Source organism: Molothrus ater, chromosome 18 (assembly GCF_012460135.2).
Source record: "Molothrus ater isolate BHLD 08-10-18 breed brown headed cowbird chromosome 18, BPBGC_Mater_1.1, whole genome shotgun sequence".
NCBI classification, from domain to species: domain Eukaryota; kingdom Metazoa; phylum Chordata; class Aves; order Passeriformes; family Icteridae; genus Molothrus; species Molothrus ater.
In genome coordinates this window covers 1,762,399-1,784,061 of record NC_050495.2, presented here as the reverse complement: position 1 = coordinate 1,784,061, position 21,663 = coordinate 1,762,399, and the positions used below count along the sequence as shown (strand labels likewise).

The window sequence follows — 21,663 nt, the reverse complement described above, 5'->3', positions numbered from 1 at the left end:
GACCTTAGAGCTCTGTTAGGCTGAGAGCACATCATGGATCACTGCAGCTTTCCTGTCCCCCTCAAGCACCAGGTTGGGAGGTAAGTTTTGGATGAAGCAGACTGGTCCTGCATGGGACAAATGGGATGGGGGATGAGCAGCTCCCAGCCAATGCACCTGGATCTCTCTGCAAGTGGGATCACTTCCCTGTCAGCACTTTGTCAGCCTGCAAGGTTTCTCACTTTGGCTTTTCTTGCACATGTTGGGTATAAATCCCACTTAAAAATGTGCAGCAGGGATGGAGTACAGTCTGAATGCTTCCCAGTGCTGCCCTAAAGGTGAGGCGAGGCCCTTGGCTGCGTGCAGGGCTGGGGCTGGTGAGGAGACTGGTCTGACCCCAGCTGAGGGTCAGCTCTGGGTCTGAGCTGCACAAGGGAATTGTTTCCTCCTTCCCTGTGCCCCCATAACTCCTGCTGCTGTCCCCAGGGCGTGCAGCTGAGCCACCAGGCAGAGCTCACACACAGCTCTGGATGCCCCTTGCACACACACCTTTGCACGTTTCTTTCACACAGTGACCCCCCCTGTACCTCCAGCTGGAAATCCCAACATCCCCCACACTCCCAGAAACAAATGGGATCTCTAAAGCAGCTGATTCCCTTATTTTGGACCACCAGATCTCCACGAGCAGCTGAACATTCCAGTTGTATTTTATTAGATCAGGTACTGAGGGCAGACAGCAAGATGCTCTTCATTACTGAAGAGCATTACATTCATTTTACTCCTTTTATATACTTATTTATTAGTTTGATCTTCTTTGAGGAACCCAAATCTTTGGGTTCCCCTGGGTTTTGTTTTCTCCCCAGCTCTGTGGGTCGGGTTCCTCCAGCCTGAGGTTGATTCCCATGTGCTCTCACGCTGCTGCACATTTCCCTACACGGGAGATAAGCATTTACTCACGTTCATGTTTGTGTGGAGTGGTAAAATATTAGAGCTAAATTTTTTATGACATTCCTAAGAGTGGTTATGGAGCAAACAAGATTACAGCAAGTACTACAGAAAAGCTTGTTTATGCAGGGAGGGAAAAAAAATCAAAGTCGGAGACGCGTTTGCAAAGCTGCGGGAGAGCCCAGGGGCGGGGTTCCGAGTTCCCTCTCCCTTTCCTTCCCTGTCTCCATCACAGCAACAGCTCCCGGCAATTAGGGCTGAGCGGGCTTGGAGCGGAATCCCAGCTCCAGCAGCGGGGTACGGTGGCACTGCAGGGGACAGGGCACAGGCAGTGCCTGGCTGCGCTGGCACAGGGCCCCGCAGGGCGATGCCGCGGGGACGGGGCTCCCCTGGGCACGGCGGGCACTGCCCTGGGCTCGCTCCTCTCCCCGCTGCGCAGCCCTTGGGATGCCCTTTGCACATCCTCCAGCTCCTGAGGCTGCCTCTGCGGAGCCCTCTGCACGCCCCGTGCTCCTCGGGACACCCTCACACTCCTCGGGGTGCCCTCTGCGCACCCCTTTGGACACTCGCACACTCTTTGAAGAGCAACGTCCTTTGCACAACCTTTAGAACGTTCTGACACTGTTCGGGATGCTCTGACACTGTTCGGGATGCTCTCACACGTTTTGGGATGCTCTGACACCGTTCGGGATGCCTCTGACACTGTTCGGGATGCTCTGACATTGTTCGGGATGCTCTAACACTGTTCGGGATGTTCTCACACCGTTCGGGATGCCCCCACATCCCGAGGGATGCCCTTTAGAATGCTCTCGCCCTGTTTAGGATGCTCTGACACCCTTTAGGATGCTCCGACACTGTTCAGGATGCTCTCACACCGTTCGGGATGCCCCCACATCCCGAGGGATGCTCTTTGCCCAGCCCCGGGATGCTCCCATACCATTCGGGATGCTCTGACACTGGCCGGGATGCCCTCACAGATTTTGGGATACCCTGGCAGATATCGGGATGCTCTCACACATTTTGGGGTGCTCTCACACATTTTCGGGTGCCCTCATCTGGTTTTGGCGTTCTCTCACACATTTTGGGATGTTCTAACACATTTTGGGGTGTCCTCATTGTTTTTGGGGTGCTCTCACACATTTCGGGATGCCCTCACACATTTCGGGATGCTCTCACTGTTTTCGGGATGTCCTCACAGTTTCTGGGGTGCTCTCATTGTTCTGGGGGTTCCCTCGCAGTTTTTGGGGTTCTCTCACACATTTTGGCGTACCCTCATTATTTTGGGGGTGCCCTCGCAGTTCTCGGGATGCCCTCGCACATTTCTGGGTGCTCTCACGGTTTCTGGGGTGCTCTCCCCGTTTTTGGGGTGCCCTGGCGGTTTTTGGGGTTCCCTCTCTCCCGTCCCGTCCCCCCCCCGCAGTTGCGGCCGGCGGCCGCCAGGGCGCGCGCGCGCTCTTTGCGCCTCTCGCGGCCGCCGCGCGCCCCCCCCGCGCCCCCCCCCCACCACTCAGGGCCCCCCCAGGCCGGGGCAACGGGCCCGGCCCTGGGGCTCTGCGGGCCCAGCCCCGAAACCGGCACCGAAACCGGCACCGAAACCGGCACCGGCACCGCGGGCAGCCGGGCCCAGCCAGGCCACGCGGGGCTGCCCCGCTCGCCGGCCCCGCGGGCATCGCGCAGCCCAGGGGCGCTGAGCCGCACCTGCGGGCCCGCCCCGATCGCGCTCAGGTGAGCCCGGCCCGGCCCGGCCGCGCCGCCGCAGCCCCGGCACGGCCCCGGCACAGCCCCGGCACGGCGCCCGCTGCCCCGGGGGAGCCGCCGCCGCCGCCGCTGCTGCTGCCGCTGCTGCTGGCGCGGGCGATGCGGCGGGGGCGGCCGTGATTGCGGGGCCGGCGGGGACCCCCCTTCCCCTGCCCTGCCCTCCTCGGCGGGCGCCGGCCCCGCCGCCGGACGGAGCGGAGCGGCGCGGAGCGGGCGGGGAGCGGGGGGAGTGGTTACGGGCTCCGGCGCGACACCCCCGGCCCCCCCGCCCCGCTCAGCCGCCCCTCTCCAAATAAATCAGCACCATGACTACTTCTGGGCATGGAACAAAGAGGATGCTCTCCCGGGGCCCCGCGCTGCTCCTGGCGCCGCTGCTGCTCCTGTGCCGAGGTAACCCCGGTCCCGCCGCCGCGACCCCGCCGCTGTGCTCCTGTTTGTCTGCTTCGGTTGTTGTGTTCGTTTTGGTGCTTGTTTTTAACTATTTGTGTTTATTTCACATCTGCCCCCTCCCCCGGTTTTATTTGCGGCCGTTTCCCCCATGCCAGCCCTCCCTCCCCGGCTCCCCCCGGCGCTCCGCGCAGCGCTGCGGGTGCAGCGCGCTCCGAGCTCCGTCTCTGGGGCGCACCAAGAAGTCCCCAGCCAGCTCCGCTGTCCCCACGCGTGTCGCGGGCTCCCGGCCCCCTGCGCGAAGGCTGCCCGCCTGCTTCGGCCGCTGCCAGCGCGTTGCTGCCGATCTGGGGGAAAAAAAAATGGGAAAAGTTTGGGCTTGCCGGAGCTCTGGGGGATGGAGAAGGGCCGTGGGGTTTCCCACGGGGCGGCCGACCCCCGTTCCTCCCTGATGCTCCTCGCTCTTTCTGGCTATCTCTGGGGTGGGTGGGGGGAAAGATGTGCAGGAGTTAAACCCCTTCGGTTTGCAAAATACTTGTGCAACCTTTTTGCGCTGAATTCCGAGAAGGACGGGTTTCGCTAGGCTGGTGGGGAGCGGGGTCTGGCCCTCGATTGGGCTCAGGTGGGATTCCCTCATCACGGCCAGCTGCGAGGCAGCGCGCCCGGGCAGGGAGTGAGGCTGGGAGATGCTCTTCCTCTGTTATTCTCTTATTTTTTTTTATTTCCGCCCCAGCTGGACTTGGGATCAACGTTTCGGGTCCCAGGTGCAGGTGTTTGCTGGGGAAGGGCTCAGCAGAGCGCTGCCCCTGGGAAAGTCTTTAGCAGGACTTCGCTCTGGGGACGTTCTCCTCTGCGTGCTCCCCTGAGCTCCCTCGCAGGTGCTGCTCCTAATAAACCCGAGCTGTTAAAAGCAAATTAATTAAGGTGCATCGGTGCTGAAGTTGCTCGGGGATTCGTTTGCGCTTACTGCTTCTCGGGACGGCGCTCGCGTTTGGCCGTAGCGTGGAGCTTGGGCTGCTGGGGAAACTTCGCGGGGGCTTTAGGAATACGCCTAAATGCAAGGATTTTAGGTGAAAAAGGAGCGATCCATGGGAGGGGTAATAGCAGGAGCTGTCGCTCTTGGGGAGGGCACAGGGAAGGCTTTGTGCTGGGGAAGTGTTTTAGGAAAGGTTCCTACAGGAAGAACATGAACGATTTGCTAGGAAGGCGCCATCAACCTTGGGGACACACGGGAGATGGACAGCAGGCAGTCCTTGCTCACCCCAAAAAGCGCTGCTTGCCCCTGCCCTCCATCCCCGCCTCGGCTGGGCTGCGTGCAGCCAGGGCGGCACCTGGGAATCCTCCTGAGCAGGACACGGGGACCGGGCTGCAGAGTTTGGGGTGCAGATCGTGGGGACTGGGCCACGGAGCACAGGACGCGGGGCATGGGCTGCCTGTGGGTCAGCACTGCCCCATGGAATGGTGGCTTTCTGTGGCCACTGCCGTGCCCTGTGCTCCGTGCAGCTCTTCCTTTATCGAGGTGAGAGTTGGGCGCAGCAAAGGAGCAGGTTTCTGGGTTTTTTTTTGGTTGTTTTTTAAAATATTTTTTATTTATTGCTTTGACATATTAATGGTAATCTTTTCCCTCCTCCCGTCTCCTCCTGTGTGGGTAGCTACCATGGTGAGACTGGGCTGTGGGTGTAATTCTTCCAGCGCTCTGAGTGCTTAAACATATGGAAACCCACTTTGAAACAGTTTGTGGCTGCAAACCTACCGACGTATCCATCCATCCCTCCATCCATCCATCCCTCCATCCCTCCCTCTCCGCCGCTCTGAGCCCTCCCCGCTCGGTGTGCGCGTCAGGAGCTCGCAGTGCGCTCAGCTCGAGCTGTGAACAACGAGCGCGTTCCCCGCCCGCGCCTCTCTCCTCTCTCGGCCGTAGCATCCTCCTGCTTCCCGAGCGGAGCCCTGTCCCGCCCCTGCGGAGCGCAGCCGTGCCTGCGCGGGCAGAGGGGCTTTGGGACCAGGGGACAGCTCCTGCGAGAGAGGCGAGCGGCGGCGGAGCCCGGGAACGCCTCCCCCCGGGGCCGTGCCGATCCTCCCGCAGCTCGCTGGAATCCAAGGCGGTTTTCTCCTCTGGATTACAGGGGTTAACGAACCGCATCTCGGTTTGGGTTGTTGCAGACGGGAGAGACACCTGCATGAGTCATGCCGCGGTGCTGCTGCCATCTCCGCAAAGCTCCCGGCTCCTACAGACGCTCGCCTTGGGCTCTTGCCATTTTTCTCTATTTATTTGCCTTCGCTCCCTCCCTTCCCCCTTGCCGGGGCCGGCTCTGGGCTGGCTGCGTTGCGGGGACCGGCGATGCACCAGGCTGAGTTTCTGCAGCCTCTCCCAAGCGGGTGGCATTTGTTCGCCTGTCAGGCGGGTTCCCTAAATAGCTTTGTGCAGGTCCAATTAAGAGATCAGTGCGCTGCCCCGGCTCTCGGGGCTGCTGGCGCGCTCGGCTGCGAGCAGAGGGTGTGCGTGTGTGCTTGGCAGCCGAGGGCCGCTCACGCTGAGCTCGAGGATGTCTCTGGCTGGCAGCAGGCCCCCGTTTGTTGCTGGCATCTAGGCAGGGTTTTGGCCGCCTTCCTCGCTGGCGGCGGCGGCGGAGCTGTCTCCGAGGTTATGTGAATAGGTATCCTGTGAGCGAGCTGGATGAGTTACCTGAATATTTTGTTTTCCTGCCCGGTGCTGTGTCACCGGCCCGCTCCGCTGCCTCGCAGCCCGGCAGGGCAGGGCCGGGGCGTGCGGAGCTCACTGAACACGCTCCTGCAGCCCCTGTGGGATGATGCGCTCGGGCTGCTGTCAGCTGTGCGTGAGGAAGGACCCGCGATCGCTTTTAGACTCTGGCTCCAGGGGGGCGTGGGTGGAGAGACATTATGCTTATTTTATTATGTGTCCCTGTATCACTCTACCTAATATGGAGACACTTTTTATTCAGAGGCTCTTTAGGAACAGAAATGAAAGACCTGCATTATCTACTGTACAATAGATTTGCAGATCATGATTGTACAAACTGTTGAAATGTAGGTTATTTTCCCCAGATTAGTGCAGATCTCAACATTTTATGCAATGACTGTTCAAACTGATGTGAAGTGAGGGATAGTGGGCTGGGGAGGGAAGTCTGAAATTATTATAGTGCCTTTGCTCCAGCATCCATTAGAGCAGAATATTTTAGATATCCTGATTTTACTTCCCATCAGCATAAATCTAGACCAGCTGCTCTGAAGTCAGTGGAGCTACTCTGGATTTATGCATTGCTGCTGCGATCGGCATTGGGCTCTCTGGGAATGCGGGAGGCAACTGTGTGACTTACCCTGCACAGCATTTCTCAATTCAAAATCTCCTGTCACTGCCGCTGCAGCCTCCTTTGTGTACTTGAAATGGGGAAGTCTCACTGGTTTTGGGTTTTGATTATTTTCTTCAATACGTGCGGCTCGGTCGCAGAACTCTGTTCACTGGCTCTGGCTGATCAATAGAGGCTTTTGTGGTTTGAATACCAAAATGGTTACATTAAAATATAAAAATCAATTAAATGCAATTAATTTGCTGTATTTTATTGCTGGGAATGGTAGTCACTCCCAGCCCTATTATCTCTGTGTGTTTAAGGCAGCTCAGCGTGGTGAGGAAGGTACGAGCCCAGGAGCAGCTGCAGGAGGTCAGAGCAGAGGGCTGCCAAGGCTGGGACAGGGCTTGGGTCTCAGAAAGGATTTTTTGGATGAAGGATGCATTCCTGAGTCAGAGATGGCTCCATTTGTTTAATTGCTGTGTTGGGTTTGCCATCATGGATTTGGTTGCTCTTGGAGCCCAGGCAGCAGTTTGGAAGGCACAGTCCCTGGGCAAGGACTCCCTTGTTTCAAAGTGCCTGGAGAGAAGAGTCTGTGCTCCACGGAGGTGCACAGGGATTTGGGTTGCACAGGGATTTGGGCTGTGCAGGGTTTTCCCATGGGTGCCAGTGGGATGGAGATTCCACCCTGCTGACCCCACTGAGCTGGGCTCCTCCTGCCCTTCTCCATAGCTCCCCAGAATTGTGTTTTGCAGCCAGGCTGCTCAGGGGGCCCGTGCTGGCTGCGTCCCTTTGCTGAGAGGAGGAGGAAGGGGTGCCATTACCCATGATGTTGGGTTATGGCAGCTCATGCTGCTTGTCCTGACCTTGGTGGTTGATGCTGGTACCAAGCACAGGTTTTGCTGTGATGGAGAGGTGGTTTCATCAAGCTCTGTGTCTCATGGAGGTGGCTGCAGACCTGTCCCGTCTCAGAGGAGCAAAGGGGAGCTGGCAGCCCCCTAAGTCCTGTGTGAAGCCAGCAAAACCAAGGTCTTTTGGCCTTAATAAACCTCCTGGTGAAAGAGAAGCCACCCCTCCAAAATAAATACTGTCAGCTCAACAAATTTAATTCACTGCTCTTGATTCCCCCTTCTCTCCTTGCCTGAATATAACTGATGTTAGTTGATGACAGGGGTGACTTGCTTTGGTGGCACAGCTTTAGCTCTCAGCCCTGTTGGCGGCTCACTGCTGTGCTTGCCCAGCTGTCAGATCCTGTCCATGCAGTGCCACGGAGGCTGTGCAGTGTGAGTTACCATGTGCTGCTCTAGGTGTCGTGGAAGCTGCTTTGATTTCGTGCTGTCAGGAGTTCCCAGCTGGCATTTCAGGAGAAGCAGCTCCCACGTGAGGATGGGCAGGCAGAAATTACGAAGCAAAGAGGTCCCTAGAGACAACTTACAGGGAGGATGGGGATTGCTCAGTGTCTGGCTTTCCCTGGGTGTTCCCACTGCCCTCTGTGACGTACAGGGCTGCGATGGAAGTAAAGCCAGGGCTGCTGGAGTGTGTGTGGGGGTGAGCTCCTTGTGGAAGGACTTTGTGTTTGGGCAGCACCTCACACAGTCGGCTTTAGTCTCAGGTGCAAGGTAAATATTCGTGTTTTTTCTGTGCTTCCCAAAAATTCTCTTGCAACACGCTTCGAGCTGTTCTTTGTTTATATAAATGTTTGTCTCTGATAGCATTCAGAAGGCTTCATGAATTTATGATGTGCTCCAGATTCAAGCACACTTTTTCCCTTTTCTTCCTTCTTTTTCCCCTCCAAAACCATTCTTTCCTCCCAAATTTTGGTGATGAAATGGCAGGAGGAATGCATATTTCAGCTGACTACTGAGAGGCAATGTAAACACCATCTTTCATGGAAAATCAGTTTGTTCAAGTTCAAAAGCAGCCCAGCCTCTCCACTTGATCAATTTCCCTGTCATAGGAGATGATTTTAAAAGTGGTGATTATGTCCTATCTTGTCTCTTGCAACTTCAGGCAAGGAGAGAAAATGAAGTGTAGCATTTGATTCTAACTCTGTTTTTTTCCTGATATTTTTTTTGGTGATGGTGGCAGTCAGAGAGCAAGCAAAGGGGTACCCTGAGGGGTGAGGGATACCAGGAACAGAGGAGTTTCCACGAGGCTGCTGTCTGCTGAGTAAACTAATTGGAAACTGCATGTAAACCAGCTCTGCTCATCTCACCGTGCCTGCACCAGCTGGCCCTCAGGAGCTGCTCTGCCCCATCCCTTCCCCTGCAGTGGCAGGAAATGGGCTGTCAGTGACAAAGCTGCTAAATCCTGGGGAGAGGGTGCTTGGTGCTCTGTGGCTGCATGGCCGCGTCCTCCTGCCTCGGGATGGTGCTGCCATCTGCTCAAAGGCTGTGCAAAACCCACAGGTCTGGTTATGGGCAGGGGGTGGTGTGAAACCACCCGTGTTGGGCAGCTCTAGCTCGCCATTGGTGATGGAAGGAGATGATGGAAAAAACTCCACTGATGCCATTCAAACTGGGGCTGAATGGAGAAGCAGGGACCAAATCCTCATTGTGGGCAAGCCCAGGGGCTCAGCAGGCTCCAGAAATGGTGTTTGCAGCCCATGGGATGTGTGGGAGGTGATGCCTCTGGCCAAGCAGCTGCCCCTGTGCTGAGCCCATTTATCCACACATACAATGCTGGGGAGCCCTGGGGGGAATCAGCCTGAGGAGAAAAAGCATTTCTGCCAGAGAGGGGAGAAATGTCATCCTCATTACCCCAGAAATAAAATCCTTTCGAAGGATTGAGAGGTGCACGTATCTTTGGGTTTTTTTGTTTAGCTTGTATGGAAACATTTCAAAAACAGATGGCAGAGCAGAGATTTATTTCCCGTTAAGTGCAGAGGGCTGGTGCACAGGACCTTATCTGCTTGTGGGCCCTGTAATAAACCTGCCAGCAGGTGATTTAAATCCAGTTTTTCTGATTGGGAGAGTACTGAAAGGAACAGGGTTTATGTTACTTAGGAATTTTATGGCCAATGTTAGACTTTTAAGATGCAGGAGTGATCAGGGCATGGCTCTGTAGCACCAGAGATGTTCATTTCTTTAATAAAGGTTCTTCCCTGAGTCAGAAAAATGAACCATTTTCCATTATTTAGCAGCTGAGCTGCCATTGCTGTTTGCATGAGTGACAGACACAGCTACTTTAGATCTCAGTTTAGGAGTTGATGTCAATTAGCCACAGCTTTTGCTTAGCAGCAAGACTCTTGCCACAATGGGGAAGGAGGGTTGTCTAATGGATGCTGCAGCTCTTGAAACAAACATTCATGCTGCAGCTTCAAAAAAGGATGAAATTCATACCAAAAATAAGACAGAGCCCCTGTGCCCTAAAAGGGAGCCCTTGAGCAGATGGAGCAGATTTCTATGCGATAAGCAGTAATTAGAAACTCAGCAAAGAGTTGGTAGCTGCTGACTGCTCTTGGTACCCAGATTTCTGGTTGAAAAAGGAGAAATCCAAGATGAGTTTTGGAAGGAGCTGGTCTGGACGTGTGCGTGGGGCAAGACCCTGGCCAGATTGAGCAGCTGGTGTGGTGAAAGACGACAGCCACGGGCCCCCAGTGCCTCTGTGCCTGAGTCTGTGGGGCCACAGCAGTCTGAAATGTCCCTGGGGCACCCGGAGGGCTGGGGGGGTAGCAGAGGCTGACAGCACAAGGTCTGATTGCCTTTCACTGAGTGCAGAGAGAACACAACACGCACACACAGTAGAGCAGGCTTTTAAAAGGTTGCACCAGAGGCACCCTGAGAGGATGCTAAGAGCTTTCTAGAAGCAGCAGAGCCCTTTCAGGGCAAGCCCAAAGGCCAACGTGCCTCAGCCTCTCCAATTCATGGGAATTAGAGCTGGAAAAGTTGGCAAATAAACTGCCTTTCCCGTCTCTGGAGGTTGGGTACAGCCTGTTCCTGAGCAGGGCTGGTTTTCAGCCACCAGGACTTCTGCTGCTTCCCTTGGCAGAGCTCTGCAGCCCAGCAGACCTCTCCTGTGTTCTGCCTACGCTTCTCCTTCTCTGCTTCATTCCATCCTTTATGGGATGACCTGAGCTCCCAACCCTCCATCCCACCACCCATCCAAAGCCAAGGCCAGGCAAATCCATTCAATGGGGACAAATGGTTAAACAGGGAGTGGGAAGTACTCGAGAAAAGGAGCTGGGTCTGGCATGTAAATACCCAGCATGTAAATGCATTTGCAGCTGGAGGTTATTTGGAGAAGAGAGGGCAAGGGCTTGAAAGACACGTGGTGATGAGCCATAGATTCTGCTCTGAGAACACTCAGAAGGCAGTTCCAGTGGCACTATCTAATTCATCTCCCACTAAGACATTCTGCTCCAAGGTGTTTGAAAATAATGGAGTAGCTTAGATACTAACATTATTGAATCCTCATCTCTGACAGCTGTGAGAATTAATATACAAAGGTTTCTTCCACTTTTTTTTTTTTTTAATGCAGCACAGTTACTCATTTCAGGCCTTTTGCTAAGGAGTAGCCCACTGAAAGTTATTAGCATGAATATTGGTGCAAAAAGGCTCAACTCCATTAAAGAGGAGAAACAAGAGATAAACAGAAGATAGCATGAATTTTATTGCAGTTGAGACATTTTTTTTTCCTTTCAAATATTAATCATTTGTCATTCTTTCACCTGTAGATCTCAAAGGGCTTGAGAGAAAAATGTGGGTACCATTGAAGCCATTGTCTGTCCTCTGCATCATCCCCATGAGGTGCCCTGGGGCAGGAGCCCAAAGCCAGTGCTGAGGCTTTCTCTAAGGACTCTCTGTCTGCCCCAGCACTGGCATTACTTGGTTCTTCTGCTGTGTTTGATTTGCACCAGCCCATTGCAATTTTTATGGGAAGTCATAAGCAGAAAGATTGTTGTTCTTTACTGCTGATATCAAAGACAGTCCTACAGAGCAGAGCCCAGATGGTGGTGCCCATCTCATCACCTCCTTGGTGTGATGAAGCTGGACAGGCCATGAGGATTGGGGTATTTCCAGGGACTGCACTGAGGAGCTGTTCTCCAGATATGCCCTTTTAAACCCCAAATGTCCATGTTGTGCACCTTATTTCACTTATTACAGTGTCATAATGAGATTACTGGAGTCTGCTGTAAGCCCTGAGGGACAAGTATCATCTCCTGGCTACAGCTTCAGCTGTGTCTTCTTGAAGTGTCCTGCTCATCCAGAGTTAAAGCATCTCCCTCCCTTTCTAGGGAGCCCAACACATTAAATGTGTGAGAAGGCTTTATTGCATTTAACCACATGGGGAAAGCCAAAGGGCAGTCGTTGTTTTGGTTGCCAATGTTTTGGTTCCTGCACCAACCAGCAAACTCTCAGATGGCTTCCAAGCTGCCCTGGGCCCTCTGTCCCCTCCTCAAAGGGCTGAGAGCTGGAGCAGCCCCAGCTCTAACTCATGTCTGTCAAAATCCTCATCCCTTAGGTGTGTGGAATCTGGGAATTGTCGTGGCAGACTCCAGTCTGTGGGACTTCATCATCTGAGTTATTATCTCCAAAATGCAGTTCTCTCCCTCAGTGGCAGTGCTTCTCCTATTGAAAGCACTCTCTTTCAGCAGGGCACTTGCATTTATTTACTGCGCAGCTTCTCCCATTAGTATAATCATTACTCCTTGGACTGGGTTTGAATTCAGAGCATCCCACTGTGGTACTTAAAGAATTAATTACAGTGATGAAAGAATTCCTCTAAAGACTTCTATGAATTGGTCTGGTTGAAGTGTTTTAGCTTTGCTTCAATTGGTGCAGCTCTTGTCAAAGGATGGTGAGAAAATGCATGGGTCAGTGATTTAGATGAGGCAAATTACGTTAGAAAAATTGATTTGATTTAGAAAGTGAGCTTTCAGATCACAGGGAATTGCCTGCTTCTTTCTCTGCCGTGCTGATTCTCCCTGAAGATGAGCAGAGGCAGATAATTCAGGGTTAAAGTAAGTGGCTCTTGTAAAAGGTTTGTCAGAGAGTGAGGAGAGATGGGCTGACACACATCTTTAGATAAACCATTATTGACCCATATATTGCTATCCGTGCATCAGCTGGAGTTACAGACGGATGGGAATGCTTATAAACACTCTCAGGCAGTTCATGTGGCTCGCTAAAGAATTGAATCCTTGTTTTTAGCTTTGGCTTTTCTTTTTCTCTCCCCAGGAATGGTTTCCCCATGGAGCATACCTTCAGAGCTGGCACCAGTCTGGGGACGTGTGCTGTGTGGCTGCCTCAGCCAGCTCTGCGTTGCCTGGCTCTGTGCTTAGTCATTCCTGGGGCTGGCAGTTTGCTTTTCCCGAGCTTTTTCACTTCCTCAGATCAAGCTGAGTGTTTCCTCCTTCTGTCCCTTGTCTTCATCTTAAAGGGGCTGCAGTCCCTGGGCTGCACTGGGGTGATGCCCAGTGGGTCAGGCAGTGTCCCCTTGGGGGATTGCTCCTAAAAAGCACCTTCTGAATGAGCAGCTCCTTCCCTGCACGCTCAGGGGTTTCTTCTGAGCTCTCCTGCTGGCCAGCTGTGCGCTGCCCTGGCAGTGGTGGGCTGTGAGTGCAGAGGCTGCTGCCCAGGGACCCACGTTGCTCCCACCATTCCTGAGTGGCTCTGAGCAGGCTCTCCGTGCTCGTCAGGGAAGCAGGGATGGAGCTGGCAGCGTTTCAGTTTGCACTTTGTAAAATTTGTCTTAAAAAAAAAAAAAAAAGTTAAGGAGATGACTTTTGCCTAGCAGTGCTTTTTTGTTTCTTTCTCACCTTGCAGAACCCTCTACATTGCAGATTGTTTGCTGGAATGCTGAGAGACCTCATTTTTGGTCTGTCTAGCACTGGTGGTATTTGTCTCCATAGCTTCAGCACCAGCAGCTTCCTTGGCATGGAAGTGCAGGGGTGGGCTCTGCTGTGCCTGTGCCATTCCCCCTCCCCAGGGTGGGCACGAGAGGGGCGCAGAGCCCCGGTGGTACCCACACAGCGGGGTCCTTTTGGCTGGCAAAGGGTTGTGTGCACCTTCCTGTGCTTGCAGAGAGCCTTTTCCATAGCCCAGCCTCAGGCAGGGAAGTGAGATGACAAGTGCAAGGAGAGAAATGATGCTGGGGAGAGCTGGAACGGAGCCTCCCGCCAGCAAGTGAATTCAAGGCTGCAAAAAGAAGTTGCAAAAGTAGCAATCCATCTGTCCACTTAGTGGGAGAAGCCTAAGATCATTTCACAGTAATCAGCCCCCTGGTGTTCAAAAAAAACCCCAACCAAAAATACTGCAGGTTTTTGCTTTACTGTGGCAAATTCTAAAGCAAATTAATGTTCTCAGAGGCTGTGAGGCTTCCCCCCGCCTCTTTTTGACAAGTAGGGGTTGTATCAAGTTAAAAATAATATAAGAAACAATAGACTGTCTTTGTTTCTTGAGATAACCATATTTTTGCCATACATTTCAGAGATTTTCTGTCCTCACTGAAACTCTGTGGTTAATTACCAGCAGAGCTATTGGCAAGAGGCTGTTTTTGTGCAGGGTCAGTTGGGTGGTGAGCAGGGTCATCATCACTTGGCATGTTCCCAAGGTGATCCATTGTGCAGATGCACTGCCTAGCTACAGCTCCTTGGCTCTGTCAGCATCTCCAATAAAAGCCACAATATTCAGGCATTTTAATTTGGTTGTAAAAACTTGCTCCAGGCACTACAAAGTTCGGGAGTGTTGGTTTATTTATTTATTGTAATTGCATTTAATTCTTCCTTTTCCCTTAACTGTGAGGGAAACAGGCTCCAAAGATGCCTCCTGGTTCTTGCTTATGTGAATTGAGAAGCACTGAGTTGGGGGAAGATCACTGATTTCTGCCTCTGTGTGTGGAGACATTCATTCAGATTAAAGGAGGGGTTTGAACATGCCAAGCTTGAAGGTGACCATAAGGAACCCTTCTTGCAAAACACTCCTGGAGAAAGATGTTCAGGGTGGGCGTTTCCTCATGCCAGGTGTGGGTGGCACACCCCTGGAAGGATGTCCCTGCTGTCCCCAAAGGCTGCAGCCACCTTTGGTTTTGGGGGTGGCTGGGGCTGTGGGGAGCAGAGCTGGACCTGAGCACACGAGTGAGGCACAGCAGGAGCCAGAGCTGCCGAAATGCAGCAGCTGCTTTGCTGCTGCACAACAATTTGTAATTAAAACACAACTTGCCATCCTGATTAGGTTAAGCATTTAAATTCATTTGCAACTTTTTTCCCCCCTGTATTGTGTGTAATTAGCAACATATGACGCTTACACTAGCTGAGTTAAAAGTTATAATGATTAATTTGCACATCAAAGCCTCCCCATGAATCAACTGGTGCAGTGCACCAGAGAGGGCTCCAGTGCCCACATGAACACATCCCTGTGCCACATGACATCCTGCCTGCTCCAGGGGCACCACGGAGGCTCCAGGAGCTGGGTCCTGGTCTTTGAGTCCCTCTGCAAGGCAGCAGTGTCCCTGTGCCCCGAGTCTCTCTGTAAATGACAGTGTCACCAGGATGTGGCCATGCCTTTCCTGCCTCTCAGCTGGGCTGGTGCAGCCTGAAGCACCTGACTGACCCTGCACCTGGGAGCACCTCAAAGACAGGCTGTGAAATTGCTGGTGGTTCTAGTGGCTTTGGGGATATAAGCATTGCTCTAAAGTGTTTTGGCCAAATTCTGGTTGTTTTTACCCAGGTTAATCTTTGATTATGAGTTTTGCCCGAAGGTTTTGTAAGTCAGATTGGAGGTCTAACTAGAAAAGAACCTTGTTCAAGCAAGCCAAAACCAACAAGAAAACTACTATAAGCTAATTATAAAGAATGTCTTCTTTCTTTCTTATCTAGTCATAATATTGTCTTTCTTTCCACCTTCTGCTGAGCTGTGAAAATATTCTGCAAAATGATATTTTTGAGTAGATGGAAAAGTACACCCCTGTCAACAATATTTTTCTATTGTTCATCAGAGACAGGCTTCATAACAGAAGAGATCCGTGCTGGAAAAGTACATCAGCTGCAAACAGTTTATTCAAAGTCAGCTCAAATAGCAGGGAAGGTTTTTGAGTTCCTACTCCAGCTGAAGTTGAAATGCAGAATGCAGCTTCTAATATTTCAGAGACATGAACGGTGCAGGTCATAATAATGTATTGCCATTTTCACAAAAGACAGGTTTTCTGTTAAAGCTTCCAGTGGAAAAAAGGTCTGGAGGAGTTTCAATATTTACCTACTGTTTGAGTTCCTGTATGAGGGTGCCATCTCCTTCCCTAGGGCTCTGTGGGGGAGTGGAAAATGAGTTCCCACCTTTTTTGGTTCATGTACCTGTCTGTGTGTCCGTGCACATGGGAGCACTGATGTTAAGCTGGTGGGGTGTTAAATGTTTCACTTTTCCAACCATCAGTTTCAATTGAATTTCATAAGCCGTTAAAGTTCTCTGCTGCTTTCTTTGCTCTTCCAGTCATTTGAGCTCCAGCCATTTAGCTGAGGGTCCTGAGGCATGATTGCTCTGTGGAGCAGCAAAAGTAAATTGGTTCCTGATGTAAAATCTTTATATATATATATATATATGTATTTTTTTTCTTTTTTAATCTCTCCAAGTCACTGTGAGTGGTGTTACAGTGTTGGGCTGATGATGGGGATCTTCAAGCTTGGCTTTTTCTGGTCCAGTTCTGGATCCCCCACACAGCATCTTTTAAAAAGCTTTTGTGCCTGGCTTGAATGGCAAAAACATAGAGCTAGAGTTGGGGTTTTTTGTGTTGTTGTTTATATATTTATCTGTAGAATCATGGTGCAAAGATTGGACTGGGGTTTTGGGTTTTCTCCCTGTAGAAATGTTTATGAGGATGATAGTTATTTGGATCAAAAGAGATCTTTTGGCAGTCCTCTGACTTTGATTCAGTACTGGCAGTGCAACAAATAATGAAAAAGCAATCATTTCCCCTTCTCCCACTTTTATCCTCAGGGTAAATGAATGGTTAAGATCTCTGTGCTCAAAAATAATTGCTCGTGGCTCTTACAGAAAAAATGAAAATCCATAGCACTCACCCTTTAAATGGATTATTTGATCTTTCCTATTGGTTTGTGTTTTGCACTGCTGAGTGTCTTTGCTCCCAGTCTGAGGCTAAACTGGACAAAGTTGATGTGCAGGCTTTGCAGATTGATTTTTGGGGAAGGAAAACTGGATAAGGAATTTTACTGCTTTGGAAAGCAGTTCCCATGGTGGGAGTTGAGCAGTGGGGATCAAGCAGGCTCTTGCTGTCAAGGCCCACTCTGGTAGAACTGTTTTGCACAGCATAAAGTTAAAGAATTTGACAGAATACAGAATGAATGGGAAAAAAAGAGTAACTTTAACTTGCCATGTGATTTTAAAGTAGCTCAAACATCAATAAATCAGAGTGTGTGTGAGTGATGGCTGGGACCTGCTGGGCAGTCCTCAGCGTGCTCCTCCTCCAGCTGCAGGGGTTGCTGAACAGATGGAGGTGTCCACCAGTGCTCTGCCAGCCTTTCTCTCCTTCCTTTCTCTCCTTGCTTCCATGGCAGTGGATGTGAGGATGAGCTGCCATATTTTACATCTTCCCTCCCCAAGCAGCCAAATGGTGCTGAGTGACCAAGCTGGCTGCCCATCCCCAGGGCTGTGCACTGCACCTTCCTGGAGCTTTAACCTCCCATCTTTCCAGCAAAGCCAGGCATAAAAGATTAGGCTGGGCCTGTATTCTTTGTCTGGGGATAACTGCAGCAGTTCCTCTTTTTGTTTTTAAATCCTGCTAATTGGTGCTCTCAGCCTCAGCTCCAGCTTAATGAAGGCTGCTGTCTGGGAATCATCACAAACAGTTATGGAAATGCATTTAAATGCTTAAATCTGTTGTACTTTTCTCTTTATGGGCTTATTCCTTCAAAAAGCATAACTGTGCCCAGGGTCCCTCCCTGCCCAGGATGATTCCTCTCCGTGAGCCCTGCGCTGGGGCTCTGGCACCTCTGCAGCACAGAGGGTACCCAGGAGGTTTGTGCCAAAGCAGGGAGGGAGCCCTTGTGCTGAGGGAGCAGCGTTTTCAGTCTGTCTGCTCCAGATGGGGCCTTTGGATGCTGGGCATGAGAACTGAGAGAGCAACCAGCTTCCCTCCTGCCCGGGGAGGAGAAGAGCACCCTGCTCCTCTGACCTCCACAAATATCATTGACTCGACCCAGTTAAATGAACAGAGCTGCTGTGGCTGCACTGCTTGTGTCCCTCTGTCTGGCAGCCAGTGCACGTCTGTCCCTCTGCTCCTTGTGGTGAGAACCCTGCAGCTGCAGAGAGGCAGAGAAGGTTTAAGCCAAAAGCAAAGGGAAAGGTCACGGTGGGTTTTCCCATCATGGCTGTGATTGTAGGCACACATTCTCCAGCTCTGGAGAGGTCTGAGCCAGCTGCTCCTGGGAGGGATTTGCACAAGGGTTTGTGGTTTCTCCAGAGGCAGGGGAGCAGCATGCAGTAAAACAAGGGTTTGTGTTTAGACAACAACGAGGGGTATTGTTTCTTTGTGCTCTGGTTAGGGGGACATGCAAGTGGTCTAATTCCTGTATTTTAAGAGCAACCTTCAGCCCATGTGATGGACAGGGAAAATGAGAAGAGACTGCTACAAGCCAAAAGCAGCAAAGCCATGAAGCAGAGCCTGAGACAGCTTTAAAGCTATGAACATAATTACCCGAGGAGTCTGCCAAGGAACCAGATGCTGTAAATGAAAGAATAACTTCCATGGCTTGGCATCTGTCTGCGATCCAGGGAGAGGAGGAGAAGCAGGGAACTGCATGCAGGGCTGGGAAATGGTTGCTCCAGTTGCAAAATGAGTACCTTCAAAAATATTTAGTGTATACTGGCATTTTTGTATGGAGGAGAGTGAACCTGTTGGAAAGAAGAGAAGACAGGTCAATGTGCTTGTCCTGTGGGCAGTTTGACAGTGTTCTGCAGTCCTGGTGTCAGTGTTATGTGGTTGGTTGGCTTCTAGGAAGATCTGGGTGCTGTGGCAGCTTAAGCAGGTGGTGATAAATGAGGGAGATGTGACTGGGCTGAATTCTGAACCTTTTGGGACCCATTTGTGCCCAGAACCCTACAGAGCACTCTGTTTTCTCAGCATGGATGAGCTCAGTTGATATTTAAAATAAGTGGCTGCATGTGACTTGTTTGAGGTCAGGTCACTCTTGGCAGTGCTCTAGTTTCAAAAACCAAACTAGGAAGTCCCTGCTATTTCTCTCCCCAATTTATTTTTACAATTACTGTTAAAATAATTGCAGTCCTAGCAAAGGTAAACAGCTGGGTTCGACATAATCAGTACATAAACAATATCCATCATTTACATGGTATAAAACCTCTGCCACACAACACGTTCCTGAGGCTGCATCTTAGGGGAAAAATAGAAAACCTTTATGGAAAGGGGAGCAGAAAATCAGCTGGGGTCCTCATGGATTGAGTACGTGTGGATATCAGCAGCAGTGCAGTCTCCTTTCTGCTTGTGCTGGAGCCAAATACCCCAGAAAAAGGGGGTGATGACAGAGCTGCACATGGGGCATCTTCAGAGCCAAGTGAGGGGTGCTTCCTGGGGTGCAGAAACAGAACTTGCCTCTCCCAGCTGGGAAATAAAGGCAGGGAGCAGTGCTTAGAGGTTATAGGGGAAGTTCTTGTGATTTCAGCCCAGGACAGCAGTGTTTTTCAAGCCAGGAAGAGGAACAAGAGCTTTGCTTGTGGGTTAGAGATTTTTTTACTGTTTCAATAACCTTATTTTTTACCCTTATTTGGCTCTAATCAGTAGAAAATATGTTCAACATGCACCTCGGGTGCACAGGGTGGGATGGGTATGGGAGTGTGATGGAGGGCTTGGGAGTGGGGGACATCACCAGCAACCCAAGGAGCCTGGCAGGGAGCAGGGAGGAAACTGGGGGTGAACTCAGCTGCTGCCTCTGCACACTTCAAAGCTGCTGTATGGGCATCCTTGTTTGTAAGCAGCTGTGGTTATTTTGCCTCGAAATAACAAACCCTTTTTGCAAGTAGGAGTTAGGGGCAGGCCTCTGTATTGCTGCAGCTTGGGGACACAGTCATGTGCAAGTCAGAGAGCCACATCATGTTGAGTGCTGAATGACTCTGCTTATTAATATAATAAACCAGAGGAACACTGTCATGGCAGTCTCTGCAGCGAGAATCCAGGGGTTATTTTAACCAAAGCACATTAAATCTTCCTGTCTCCTGAAAATTGCACCCTGGAGGTATGGACTGGAGGGTAGGAGGGGTAGGAACATTTAAAAAGGGTTTGCAGGAGTTTTTATGCATATCCTGGTCTCCAGAACAGTGCTGTGTTGTCTGGGGTTTTATATCTTCCCATCACTGTAGTTAAGTTCCTCAGACATAGAAGGAGAACATTCTCTCTTTTATTTTCTTCTCCCTTCATTCTTGATTTTCAACATGAAATTTTCTGTGCTGTAGCACTGATACAAGACCTTTTCTTCAGATGTGCTCTATGAAAACATGCTGTCATCCTCTCTGAAAGCTGCGAAGTGTGTGCATGTATATTCTGTACACTCAGGCACACACTATGCAGAGATACATGTGTGTATACATAGGGTTTTCCCACTCTCTCTCAGATAAAATAGGCTTTTCTCATATCTTTAACAAAATCTGGGTGTTGTTAGCGGATGGAAGATAAAATTCTCACCAGGGTGCCCTGATGGGCTCACAGCTGTATCTGCTGGGGTTGATTCAAGGGCAAGGACACTCCTCCCCTGCTCCCTGACTGGCATTTTGGTCCCTGGGTGCATGGGTAGGGTCACCAGACCCTTGGAGGAGACCTGCTGTGGGTTAGTTAATGGCCACAGCCCCGCTGCCTCTGTGGGAGCCCACAGAGAGACTTCTGTGGCTTCAGATGGCCCCAGGATCAGGGCTGCCCGCTGGGGACGGCACCTGCCAGGAGGCTCCCGGCCCCACAGGGAGGGAGGTTCAAACAAAAAGGCAAGAGAGAGCAAGGTGAGGGGCATCCCTGCCGATCCCCTTGAGGTATTTTGTGCTCTCTGTCCTCCAAATGCAGAGCACACTGGGCTGGGCCTTGTGGCTGCGCTTGGGAGAGGAGCTGGAGCAGCCCAGAGCAGAGGATGTGACTCCCCTTTGCCACCCTCTGGTGAAAAATGTGCCCACATCTCCCTGGGTTCCCTGTGTGCTGGCTCGACACACAAGCAGCTTTCCCTTCTCTTTTTCTAACCATGCAGAGGGCTCAACACAGTGTCTGAAATAGCTTTTTTGCCTCAACAGGGAGGTTCCTTGAGGCAGTAATTGACTCCTTCTTTCAAGCAATGGCATTTTACCTGGGAAAGCAGCCAGTTGGTATTTTCAGCATAGCAGAATTCTGCCTTGCTTTGAAAGGAGCTGGTTCCAGATCCTCCTTGGGGTTTTTTTTCCCCCCTTAGGATGATGTCATTTTACTTTGTGCACTCTCTATCATGCTGTACAGTCTCTCCAGCTCCTTGGGAAACACTTCCATTAGACAGGCACTTAATTTTATAGGAACAGCACCTGCAGGACCAACAGGTGAATAATCTGGAGCCCTCAGCTGCATCATGGGCAACTGAAATGTTCAGTGGCCCTGAAGGGAAGGCTGAATTAGTAGTGATGGTTTTTTCCTTGAAGAATCATAGGATGAAATGTGTGATAACACAATTGAAAGTGAAGAAGATGCTGGATATGGGCAAGAAAACTGAAGAGACCAGGAGAGAAAGATTTCCAAAGCAGAAACAAACTGTTCTTCATTCTTAGTTTTCATGCCAATTTAATGTATTCATGAAAATTGCCTCAATTTAACTTCAGGGGAGAAAAGAAGCTACAGGGTTGCTGTAGCTAAAAGGCTGCATCCTGTTTTAGTAAGTTTGTTATACTTTAGATTCTTATCTAGAGGGGCTTTTTTTATGGTACTTTCTACAAGCAGTTCTCCACACCTGTTTATTTTTAAAAAGCACTCTGCAAGCTGCAGGAAAAGGATGCTAAGCACAGTTATCCCTGTTCTGCAGGTAGAGGGAACTGGCAGAGACGTGCAGTAACTTTGGTCTCTGCCAGAGCCAGGAAAACAGATGAGCCTTTAGCTCCTCAATCCTGCACAACACCACACAGCCCTGCCTGGGAGTCATCCTGCAGTGTGTGACTGGGGCAGGAGGTGCTGGGCTGAGCTGGTTCATCCTGCTCAACTCAACCTTGCTTTATGTTCCTGTCCTGGAGTTCCCCTGTGTGGTAAGAATGAAAGCAGTGGTGAATATTTTGGATTATGTACTCCTTGTATAGCAGAGGATGAAACCTTGATAGGCTTGGCTGCT

The 21,663-nt window shown here is 51.1% G+C and overlaps 1 protein-coding gene across 1 annotated transcript in view; it reads left to right on the top strand.

Annotated features, from left to right (window-relative positions):
- The first annotated feature begins 3,098 nt into the window (after nucleotides 1-3,098).
- LOC118693081 (transmembrane protein 132B-like) overlaps nucleotides 3,099-21,663 on the top strand; it is a 221,872-nt gene continuing 203,307 nt past the window's right edge. The window contains exon 1 of the mRNA XM_054516802.1: nucleotides 3,099-3,114. The gene's annotated coding sequence lies outside the window, so the exon portion shown is untranslated. The remainder of the gene's footprint in view (nucleotides 3,115-21,663) is intronic.